This window comes from Nyctereutes procyonoides, unplaced genomic scaffold (genome assembly GCF_905146905.1).
Source record: "Nyctereutes procyonoides isolate TBG_1078 unplaced genomic scaffold, NYPRO_anot_genome, whole genome shotgun sequence".
In the NCBI taxonomy this organism is placed as follows: Eukaryota; Metazoa; Chordata; class Mammalia; order Carnivora; family Canidae; genus Nyctereutes; species Nyctereutes procyonoides.
Genome location: NW_026575151.1, coordinates 8,837,014 through 8,848,653, shown reverse-complemented (window position 1 = coordinate 8,848,653; position 11,640 = coordinate 8,837,014). Strand labels below are relative to the sequence as shown.

Sequence of the window (11,640 nt, the reverse complement as noted above, 5' to 3'; positions counted from 1 at the left end):
ATTGTCTTTCTCCAATTGAGTTATTTCACTCAGCATAGTGCCCTCCAGTTCCATCCACGTTGAAGCAAATGGTGGGTATTGGTCCTTTCTGATGCCTGAGTAATATTCCATTGTATATATATACCACATCTTCTTTATCCATTCATCTATTGAATGACATTGTGGTTCCTTCCACAGTTTGGCTATTGTGGACATTGCTGCTATGAATACTGGGGTGCAGGTGTCCTATTGTTTCACTGCATCTGTATCTTTGGGGTAAATACCCAGTAGTGCAATTGCTGGGTCAAAGGGAAGCTCTATTTTTAACTTCTTGAGGAACCCCCACACTGTTTTTCAGAATAGCTGCACCAGTTTGCATTCCAACCAACAGTATAAGAGGGTTCCCCCTTCTCCACAACCTCGCCATTTCCTGCCTTGTTAATTTTAGCCATTCTCATCCATGTAAAGTGGTATCTCATTGTGGTTTTGATTTGTATTTCCCTGATGACAAGTGATGTGGAGCACTTTTTTCATGTGTTTGTTGGCCATGTGTATGTCTTCTTTGGAGAAATGTCTGTTCATGTCTTCTGCCCATTTGAGGACTGGATTGTTTGCTTCTTGGATGTTGAGTTTGGTAAGTTCTTTATAGATCTTGGATACTAGCCCTTTATAAGATATCTGGTCATTTTTATAGGCATTTTCAGGTGCCTGCTTTTTATCAAGTATATAGGTCATACTTTCCTGTTCCTTTTCATGCCTTGGAATTTTTTTTATTGGGAACTAAACAGCTTACACACTACATTGCGGCAATTCTGGGATTAGTTCCCTGACTCAAGTTTGTTATTGTTATCCCTCCCACATACACACACACAATATTAGGTCTCTAATGCTCTGTGATCAGGAAGCACATCCTGAAATCACCCTGGGATGACAATGGTGCTAGCTAGTAAGATTCTCTACCACCCTTTCCTGACCACACTCAGGTATTGAAGTCTAATGGCAAGAAAAGCAAAAATGAACAAGGGGAACTATATGAAATGAAAAATCTTCTGCACAACAAAGAAAACAAACAAAAAAGTAAAAAGGCATCTTATGGAATGGGAGAAAATATTTGCAAACCGTTTATCTGATATGTGATCAATAATAAAAAAAAAAGTAACTCCTACAACTGAATAGCAAAAAAATAAATAATCTGATTATAAAATGAAGAAAACACCTAAGTAGACAGGTACACAAAAGATGCTAAAAAACAAACACATGAAAAGATGCTCAATATCACTAATCATCAGAAGAATGCAGATCAAAATCACCTGTTAGGATGGCCATTATGCAAAAAGAAAAGATAACAAGTGTTGACAAGGATGTGAAGAAAAAGCAACACTTGCATGTTGTTGGTAGGAATATAAATTGGTATAGCCATTATGGCAGATAGTATAGAGGTACCTCAAAAAATTAAAAATAGAACTATCATAACATCCAGAAATCTCACTTCTAGGTGTATATCCAAAGGAAACAAAATCAGTATCTTGAAAGATAATATGCACTCCCATGTTCACTGCAGTACTGCTCACAATAGCCACGATATGGAAATAGCTAGAGTCTCTGTCAATGGATGAACTGATAAAAACATTTGGTACCACACACACACAAAAAACCAGAATATTATTCAGCCATAAAAAGAAAGAAATCCTACCACTTTGGTACAATATACCTGGAGGATATTACACTAAGTGAAATAAACCAGAATAGGAAAACATATACTGTATAATTTCACTTAGATCATTTAAAAATACACCAAGACACCTGGCTGGCTTAGTCAGTGGAGCACATGACTTTTGATCTCTGAATTTTGAGTTGAAGCCCCACATTGGGTATAGAAATTACTTAAAAATTAAATCTTTAAAAAAAATAAGAAATGGGGGTGCCTAGGTGACTTAGATAGTTAAGCATCTGACTTTGACTCAGGTTATTATCTCAAGGTCCTGGGATTGAGCCCATATTGGGCTCCCTGCTCAGTGGGGAGTCTGCTTGCCCCTCTCCTTTTGTCCCTCCCCGTGCTCACACATGTTCTCTTTCTCTCTCCTAAATAAATAAATAAATAAATAAATAAATAAATAAATAAATATTAAAGAAATAAAAAAGGCCAAACTCATAGAGACAGAAGGGGCTGGGGTGGGGAGAGAGGAAGTGCAAATAGGGAATTGTTCGTCAAAGATACCAACTTACAGTTATAAAATGAATAACTTTTGAAGATCTAATGCACATTATGGTGACTACAGTTAATAATACTGTATCATATACTTGAAATTTGCAAAGAGTAGGTCTTAAGTATTCTCACCAATAAAAGGTAAGCTTAAGAGGTAATAGATGCATTAATAACTTGATTATGATAATCATTTCACAATGTATATGCATATCAAATCATTCCCATATGTGCTATAAATATATACAATTTCATTTGTCAATTTTAATTCAATAAATCTGGAAAAAAAAAAGAAAAATGAACAGTTCCCAGGAGCAGAATTTCTCCACAAACTAATCCAATCATATTGTGGCTCCTTGGAAAGAATTGTTTCTGAGATCAGTGTCTGAACTCTTATTCTGCAGTTAATTCATACAAACTAGCTGACTTACAGTCTAGGCTATACTAAATCCCCTTTCCAATTGCCTTTTATCACAACCTACATGTTTGTTTGTTTTAAGTAATCTCTCTGCCTAACCTGTGGCTCGAACTCACAACCCTAAGATCAGGAGTCACATGCTCTACCAACTGAGCCAGCCAGGCACCCTACAACCTCACTGTTCTTTGAAAGTAATTCTTAGGTTTAAACTTCCCCATTCTGTTGCAAATGATTTTTTTTTTCCAGAAAGAGATTAGTAGCTATCTGCTTTAAGACCTGGTTCTCCCCCTCTACCCACAGTCAAAATTTCTGAGCCAGCGCTCTGGGGGTAGGAACAATGACAAGCTTCTGAGTGAAACCTCTACCCTAGGAGATGAGTGCTTGTGGGGGTTGAAGGGGCAGCAGCCAGCAGTCCTCTCAGCTTCTTCTCGTGGTACAGAATCTCTCCCTCAAGGACTGAGGGAAGGGCTCTCAGGATCCAGGGATTCCCAATGTGCCATACCCAAAGTAGAACCTCTATTCCACAAGTGAGGGTTAGGCTTAAGGAAGAAGTTCTGAATCTCCTAACCACACTCACCTGAGACCTAGCCTCAGCAACAAGTAGCTAGGGGCAGGATTAGAAAAGCAGAACTCTTGCTCCCATTGCAAAGAAAATCCTCCAGTAAGGGCCTGGAGGATAAAGGGAGCCCTATGTTCTTGGTTGCAGCAGTCTGAGTGAGTCAATGCCCAGTGAGTTAGGAAGAGGTAGGAAGAAAGTGGTCTTGGCTCAAATACCACAGGCTTTCATCCATTTTACCAAATTATCATAAATTTTCTTGCTTAGACCTTTCTTAATTTGCTGTTTGCCTTCAGGGCTATTTCCAGAGGCTCTAAATGACCATCTTTTGCAAATATATAATTTTCACTAATTTCCCTGGGGGGGGGTGATTCAGGAGAGCTCCCCATGCTATCATGACAGAAGTTGATCAATTTCCATTAGCTGTATTGTTTAGTTGTACATAATATATCCAAAAGTATTCATCCTTGCTTGTCACTAATTTTTCTAGAGTTAACCTGCTTCTCTCCATTAAAATGGTGACCTCTGAATCTATACCAGTACACTCAATTTCTCAAACTTTTAGTTTCTAGAAATTCCAAAATGAAGCTTTTATGTTAATATCTAGAGTGAACACTCAAAACTGATTCTAGTTATAAAATTTATCTAAAATGAGGAAAGAAACGTGTTCCTCCACTACTGTCCTCTTTCATCATTTTATCTATGGTTTAGTTCAGGTTTAGGAGGAAAAGATAGGGATGGCAAAGTTAGAAAGAGGAAAAGTTACTTCAATATGAAGTCCACATAGACTCTCAACTCAAGAGAAGACGTTAGTAGGACTTTCTGTTGCTGTGGGGTTGATTTGTTATGAGGTAGTCACCTTTTGCTGAAGCCTTGCTGGCTTCCTTGAAAATAACAGTAAGCAAATGACTAACCAGACCTAGCAAGACTGATCTTGACACAGGAAGCCACAAAATGATGAGAGACCTGGGGATACCCAAAGGAAGTTAATAGAGCGTACTCTCAAATTCTCCCAGGTCTTGGCTTGCGAAGCCTGCCAGGACCTCTGGAAATCTCTCATGAGTGCTAGTTGGACCCTTTCAGCCATAGAACTCTGAGAGATGATTCTTAAAAACGTGGTTGCTTAAGTTTACAAAGCCTGCTAAGTTTTTGCTTTCAGTTGGAAATGTGAATTAAAAATATATTTGCAGAGAGGATTCTCATAACATTTTATTTATGAATAATAATAGTTTTGTGCTAGTTATTCTCCATTTGTCTCCTTGAGATCTCTTCTCCACCCTTCTATGCCCAGCTTTGTGTCCTCAGAAGCTGACCCATGCAGAATTGACCATTCACCATGTTCCAACATGTTACCACCTAGTTTCCAGTTGGGTTTGGCCAATGCTAGATATCAACATGAAACTGGAAGGTTTGAAAAGAGAGATTGGTATTCTTCCCTGTCTCCTCCTTGCTGTACTACTGCCTCTCTGGCATTAGCTGTGTCTCTATGATTCTCACTTGGCCCCTCCAAGGTTCCAGTTCTTACTTAGCTCTAGAAACACTAATTTCTCTCATGAGACCTTCTCGATAAACTGTTTCTGTGTGCTTCATCATCTCATTTATTCCCATAACCATGACCACATCTTTGTAAATAGTCTCTTCATTAGGACTGGATTCAATTTCCTTCTGTGTCCTTAATAATTACTATGTTTTAAAATCTATGTGTGACATTATTTCTAAACCTCACTATAATCCTGTAAGACTTTATTAACATTATTACACATTTACAGGTAAGGACACATGATTTAGATGGGTAAAATGCCCAAAGTCACACATCTAGTAAACCACAGAGTTAGGATTAAAACTCTAGTCCTAAAAACAATAAATAAATAAAAAACAAATAAAACTCTAGTCCTAACAAAAGCCATTTTCCTTATTTCATTTAAATTTGTAAACAGGGCACCTGGATAGTACAGTCAGTTGAAGCATCCTACTCTTGGGTTCAGCGGGGGTCTGATCTAAGGATCCTGAGATGGAGCCCTGCGTTGGGTTCTATGCTCAGTGCAAAGTCGACTTGAGTTTCTCTCTCCCTCACCCTTGGCACTTCCCCTCAACTTGTGTGCATTCACACACTCTCTCTCAAATACATAAATACATCTTTAAATAAATAAATAAATATTTGTAAACAAATTCTATTTTTTCCAAAGACTTTATTTGAATATAAATCAGATTTTATGTCAGCTATTTTATTATGACTATATTGATTAAGCTTGAGCCCTTATTCTGAAATAGAATTTGATGAAATTCACAAATTGCTAAATTCAAGTACAGCATCCCTAACTGATAAGTTTTAATGACTATAGTGAGAACAAGAGACTCTTATTTAAAACAATGATAAAACTTGATAATCTGCTCTTGCCTGGTGCTAACATTAAGTCTTCTTTGCCTTCAATTCTTTGGCTAACAGTCTGGGCTAAAACTCAATAACCATTCTCAGTTCCCTTATCCCTATCTTTTTCCTCCTTCAAGGCTAGTTGCCCCAGACTCCTTCGTGGGTATCTGTGGCCACATGACCCAGGTGTGGCTAATGAAAAATGGACTTTTTCCTTTACTGATAAAAGGAAATAACTTTTTTTTTTTGCCTCCTCCCCTTCTTCATGCTTATTACAATGGTGTGATGTCTGGAATTACGGCAGTCATCCTGTGACCATGAACCAGTATAAGAATGCCCCAAATATTTTATAATATGTACTTATACTAAAAACAGTATAATTCAATAAATAATTGGCAGACTTAACATAAAAATTTCATTCTGCAAACCCTCAAACCTCTGAATTTTCTTGTTGCTTAAATATGTTGGATGGATAAAAAGCATACTTATAAAATATATGCATGATATAATGAAAAACAATGCACTAACCAGCTAGGTAATCGCCACCCAGCCTAAGAAAAAGGACAACCTCAGAAGCAAGCTTTATCCTAGATTTTATGTTTATCCATCTTTTGCCATTTTAATAATCCTCTTTGCTTTCTTTTGTTCATCTTTATCCCTTTTGAAAGGCTAGGAATCAAGACCTTTAGCTTTTTTTTTTCTCCAACCATGCTGCTATTGTATGAAACACTTTAGTCCCAACACACTTTATCATTTTAGAATTCAGGAGACAGCTTGACAGTTTCCTTTCCTTCTCAAATTGCAAGGCAAAGAGAATGGTGCAACATTAAAATCAGCAGTTTTAAAGGTTCTCTTAAATTGGTAATAAAGACTTGAGGAGGACCACAGTTCATCTTTTTGGAGCTGGTTATTTAAACAGAGGTACACACAGGATGTGGAGGGGGTCTTACGTTAGAGTTGGGGAGATTGGTGTTTGTATTTAGAGAACAAACTTGAACTTTGGGGTTTCCAAGGGGGTTCCCTGCCCCTGTCTCGGCTCAGACCTAGGCAGGCAGACCCCTGCCCAAGCCTCCCTCCTGATATCCTGCATATGCTTTCTTGCTAAATGACTCTTTGCACCGTTATCTCCTCATGGGATACATCTGTTGGGTGCCTTGCATCCTCAGCTCTGCTTTCATCTCTTCATATCGCAACACATTGTTTCCCCGCAGTCCTGGTGCCAGGGTGGAAGGGAGCCATCCCGCCCGGCCTCTGGCAGCAAATGAATGATTGGCAGCGGGTATCTCTGTCAGGGCTTTGGCATGCTGCAGAGTAGGAGCCCTGTGCTAATGAATGCCATCTACACCTACCAGATGTGCCACTGGGTGACATGCCAGATCTTTTACATAATGCCATTCTGCCGGACACCAGGCAGCTGGGGGAGGGGAATATATTTTAATGCCTTGGGGTGGAAGTGGGTCTTTTTTTGATTCAGATCTCCCGCCACCGCCCATACACCCAATCAGCTTCCCTTACAGTGGGCTAAAACCTAGGGCTGAGGGCATCTCTGGAGAGCTTGAGCTCCCTGAACCGATCCCTTGGCTCTCTTCCATATTCACCACACCTTTTTCCTTCCTTGAGTTTGGTCCACTCTTCCATTCGAACTCAGGGAAAGGGAGGTTTTTTTTTTCTTTTTTCTTTTTTTTAAGCTCAAGATATAAAAACACTGGCAGGAGGATCTGAAATGAAAGGAGGGGTGGGAAGAAACCACACTTCCTACCAGCTCCCCACCCCGTTCTCTCCTTCCCTACCCTAAAGGTGCAAGAGCTTTCTTCACTCCATCCTCTTCCTCTTCCACTGTCCACTGGAAACTAGAGTGTGTTTATCCCCAAGAGTGATATCCTGTCAGTGCCCGTCCCACGTTCTGGCTGAGTAGTTGTCTTGGCGTGTAGGTGTCCAAACCTCCGTGCCGCTGGGGAGGAACGTTTCCTGAAGTGACATGTACAAAGTGGGAGGAAAGGGAAATGAGAAAACCACTTCCAGCGGAAAGCGGGCGTGCACTCGGAGTGTCTGGCTCCCCGCCCCCACGCACCCCCCCATCCTCACTCTGCCCGGCTCGCCACGCTCCATCCCCAGGGGAAATGAAGGAGTTGCCGAGCAGCCCCCCGCTCTTTCACTAGCCTGCGATCGGAACGGGCTCGACGGGGCAGGCCTCTGCTACTCCTCCCCGAGAGCCAGCCGAACCCCTCTCCCTCTGCCGCACACTCCAGCTCTCAGGCCGCTCCCGCGCCGCACACCCCCGTCCTTTGCCCCTTTGGGCCGAGCCTCACCCCGCCCGCCGCCGAGGCTCCAGATGGCTGCTCCTGGCGTGGGGCTCGGGGCCCCCCAGACGCCGCCCAGAAGCAGCCGGCGGTCTCTCCCTCCCTCCCAGCTGCTGCGGCCGCGACGGGGACCGAGCGCGCTGCGACGAGGGCAGGCTCCTCCGCAGGCGCCCCCAGGCTCCGGTCCCGGCGGCCGCGCGCAGCGGGGGGCGCGCCGGAGCCGTGCGCGCGGGGACCGAGCCCTGCAGGCCCAGGTGAGGAAGCCGAGTCGGAGGGTGCGGGAACGAAGGGGGAGCCTGACCCCTCCCGCAGCGCCCCCCACCCTCTCTGTCCCCCGACCTTCCTTCCCGCACCACCTCCCGGCGCCCCGCGCCGCAGGCCGAGCAGCGGCTGGACCCGAGCACCCGCAGGCCGGCGGGGAGCGGCCGCGCAGCCGCCAGGAGGGGGCGCCCAGCTCCCCTGAGCTCCCCAGGAGCCCGCCGCAGCCCAGGGAGAGGCTGTCTCGGCCGGAAGGGTGCCCCCTTCTGCCAGAGAGCGGTAATGCGCCCCAGCTGTGACCCCGCTTCGCCCTGTGCCCCTCTTCCTACCCTCCTCTCCTTTCCTATTTGCTTCTCTTTTTTCTCGCTCGCCTTCCTACTCTCCGTGTCCCTCCTAACAGTCTGGAACTTCCCACACCTCCCCCCGCCCCTTCCCTGCCCTGCCCTGGCTCGGGAAGGGTTTGTCCGCCCACTGGGGCGTGACGCGGAGGGGCCTGCATCTCGCATCTCGCATCTCGCATCTCACGCATCTCACGCCAAGCTCCGGCTCCTCTCCACAGACGCTTCTCTGAGCGCCCGCGCAGGCAGCCCTGAGGCCGGCGGCTCGCGGGGTTGTGGTCTTTCTCGTACAGGCGGGGGCGGGCGACCCTTTACGTGCCGGTGAGTGACGCGTTCGGGGCAGCGCTTCCCCCCCCGCAAGCAGTTCGGAGTCAATTCCTCTTGGAGGACGCACGTGTGGAATTCAGACGCTGGGTACTGGGCTCCTTTCATCCACCCCAAAGCCAGGCCACTCGAGGGCAGGTTCCCTTTACACATATCCCTAAGCACCAAAAGCCTATCTCCCGGGAGGTTCTCACTTTCTCCTCCAAAGCAGTTTTGCGGGGGGGGGGGGGGCGGAGGGCACGAAAAGGCCCCGGCGGGCGCCCGGCGTCGGCGCGCATCTGAGGTGCTCTAATCCCCCGCGTTCCGGCGGCGCGTGCCCACAGACCCTCTGCGCGCCCCTGCCCCGCGGCCCTTGGGCATTAGACCCCCCAGGGCGCGTTCCGTAAGCTCCCAGCACAAATCCCCTCGGAAACATTAATCACAACCACCAGTGAATGCAAAATGTGTGCCCGTGCCGGGTCTGCTTTTTAATCCCGAATGTAATTCTGGAAAGCAGCATCAGAAAGGGGTTTTATTAATCCCTTCCACGAACAAATACAATCTCTGACCTACTAGACTTGTTTTCCTGAAATTTCACGAAGAGTTGGTCTCACTAGAGGAATGCTCAAAGATAAGAAAACTGTGAGAGACTTGAGGGGCATTAATGCAATAATGTGGTGCACTTCAGCCACAAGTGGAGTCACTGGTCAGGGGTCCTGAAATTCTCCAGGGTGCAGCGGCAGGAGGAGGAGGTGGGTGAGGGCCGCTGAAGGTGAGTCAGCTGAGTGGCAGGCACCTAAGGAGGCTGGGAGAGGAAACCCAGTTCTCTTTCTTCCACAGGCTCGCAACCCAAGCGACCTAATCTGGCGGCTGCCTCCTTATGAAGGCGCTAGGGCTGGCAGAGGGGCTACGCAGAGGTCAGGGTTGGACACTCCCCCTCCCCAGGCCTGTTCCTCACACTTGAGATTTCACCATCGTATTCAATTAATCATATTTCCCTTCTCCCATTTTGTTCAAACCTATCTTCCAGTCCTTCATAATCATAATTTGCACCATTGCCTTTTATCTGTGATTAATTAGGAAATCGAAAAAGATGGTGAAGGGTCGGGCCAATAAATTAGCCTCAGGGATGGAGATGCAGACAGACGGATGGGGTTGTATGGGTGAGTACTGCCAACGGAGCCTGGTGGGGGCTGCCTCCAGCTGGGCAGGAAAGGGTTGAGAAAAGGCCCTGGGTATCGGCTGAGTGGAGCGTCTGCTCTGAAATGACCCCAGTGGGTACAAGCAAAGACTTCTCACCGTACTAAGTGGAGAGTCTCCTGTGATTTTTAGCTTTTCTGTTTGAGTGCAGGAAAAACAACAACAACAACAACAACAAAAGAGAGAGAGCAAGAGAGAGGAAAGGATTTGGGTGGGGTGAGAGTAGGACTCCTATTTCTGTCAAAGAGGCCTCCCTCCTGGCAGATGAACAGATTTAAAGCTGGGTGTTTTTAGGCCGGGTCTGTTTCTTCCCGAGATTGATACGTTAGATTTACTTTCGGATCCTTTCCTTCCCTCTCCACTTGCCTACTCGTCTGAGGGAGAGTGAGAGGAAGGGAAGAAGATAGGGAGGGGGGGAGAGAAAGAAAAAGATTTGGAGATTCTATTATTCTGATCCTATCATAACTCCCTGGCCAAAGAGAAATGCTTGTAACACGGAGTCCCTCCCTGCTCTGGCAGAGGCGCAGGACGGTTTAGTATTCTTTTCTCCCTCCATGAAATCGATCACGCTTCCCAGACAGCTGAAGTAGGGCACTTTGCCACTCTTCACAGCTTCGCCCCAGCCTCTTTAGCTTTCAATTGAAAACCAATTAAAGGTTTCTATAAATCTGTTAGCTCCCCTTTTATCTGGGGACCCCTGATGCATGCGATACTGCCCTTTAGATGCCTCTTCCGTGTTTTGTTTTACAATTGTTGTATCAATATAATGCGGCCTTTCTTCTCCTGTCTCTATAGATACAGATACACAAGGAAAACCAAAGCTATTCAGTCTCCTCATTTGTCCAGCAGCCTCACAGTGGTGCCCTTTCTCTGCTGCTGCTTTCCCTGCTTCGGGAGCAGCAGTTATGGTAGAAGCAGATGGCTACTGATTGGGGGAGCTTTGTGGCTCTAATACTGAATACTTTATGGAAAAGGACTTTATCATGCTTCGCTGGGCAGAGGAACAAGGGGGTGAGATTTATGGCCAGGAAAAATAAATCTTTTCCAAGTTGTGGCTCCTTCTCACCAGTTGTCTCTTTTGCTGGTGGTGGTGGGGGGGGGGAGGTGGAACTACTGAAGAATTGGTTTTATTTTATTCTCTTTTCTACTAATAGCACTTTTTTAGTCAGAGTCTGAGGGGAGAGAAGATTACTAGAAGTTTATGGCATAACTTGGGTGACCATTGCTGCATGAGCATTCTCTGCCCTGTGTGTGTGGGGCGGGGGTAGTAGAATAGAAGGGTATAGTCTTGAACGTTGTCTGGGGCCAGTTTTCCCGGATGTCCTGTTAGTTCCTGGGTAAAACATCATCCTCCATTATCCTATTATCTATAGAGAACAAAAAGGAATGTAAGTGCTCCCATCCGAAAAATCAGAGAAGGTCACTGGTATTGAAGAAGTGGGGCCCTGATGAGGCATACGGTGATGTAGGTATGCTCCTCTACTCTGAAAGAGTCTGAGCTGCAAGGATGATTAGGGGATGTCTGGGAATGCCAGTTTTTGGACTCCTAATAGAATTTTCAAGCTTAGAAGATCATACAGACTCCCAACACTGCACTGAAGGTTTAATTCACCCCAAGATAATTAACCCTTGCCTCTTTTTTCTTCCCTTCACCGGAGTTTTACTTCTCAAGAGTCAGATATGCCCTATATCTGTTGCGGGAATGCATCCCTCC

The 11,640-nt window shown here is 45.4% G+C and overlaps 1 long non-coding RNA gene across 1 annotated transcript; it reads left to right on the top strand.

Annotated features, from left to right (window-relative positions):
• The first annotated feature begins 7,638 nt into the window (after nucleotides 1-7,638).
• LOC129501730 (uncharacterized) lies at nucleotides 7,639-10,912 on the top strand. The gene is made up of 3 exons (XR_008662807.1): nucleotides 7,639-8,081; nucleotides 9,807-9,889; nucleotides 10,722-10,912. It is a non-coding gene; the product is annotated as an uncharacterized LOC129501730 (long non-coding RNA).
• The last annotated feature ends 728 nt before the right edge of the window (nucleotides 10,913-11,640 follow it).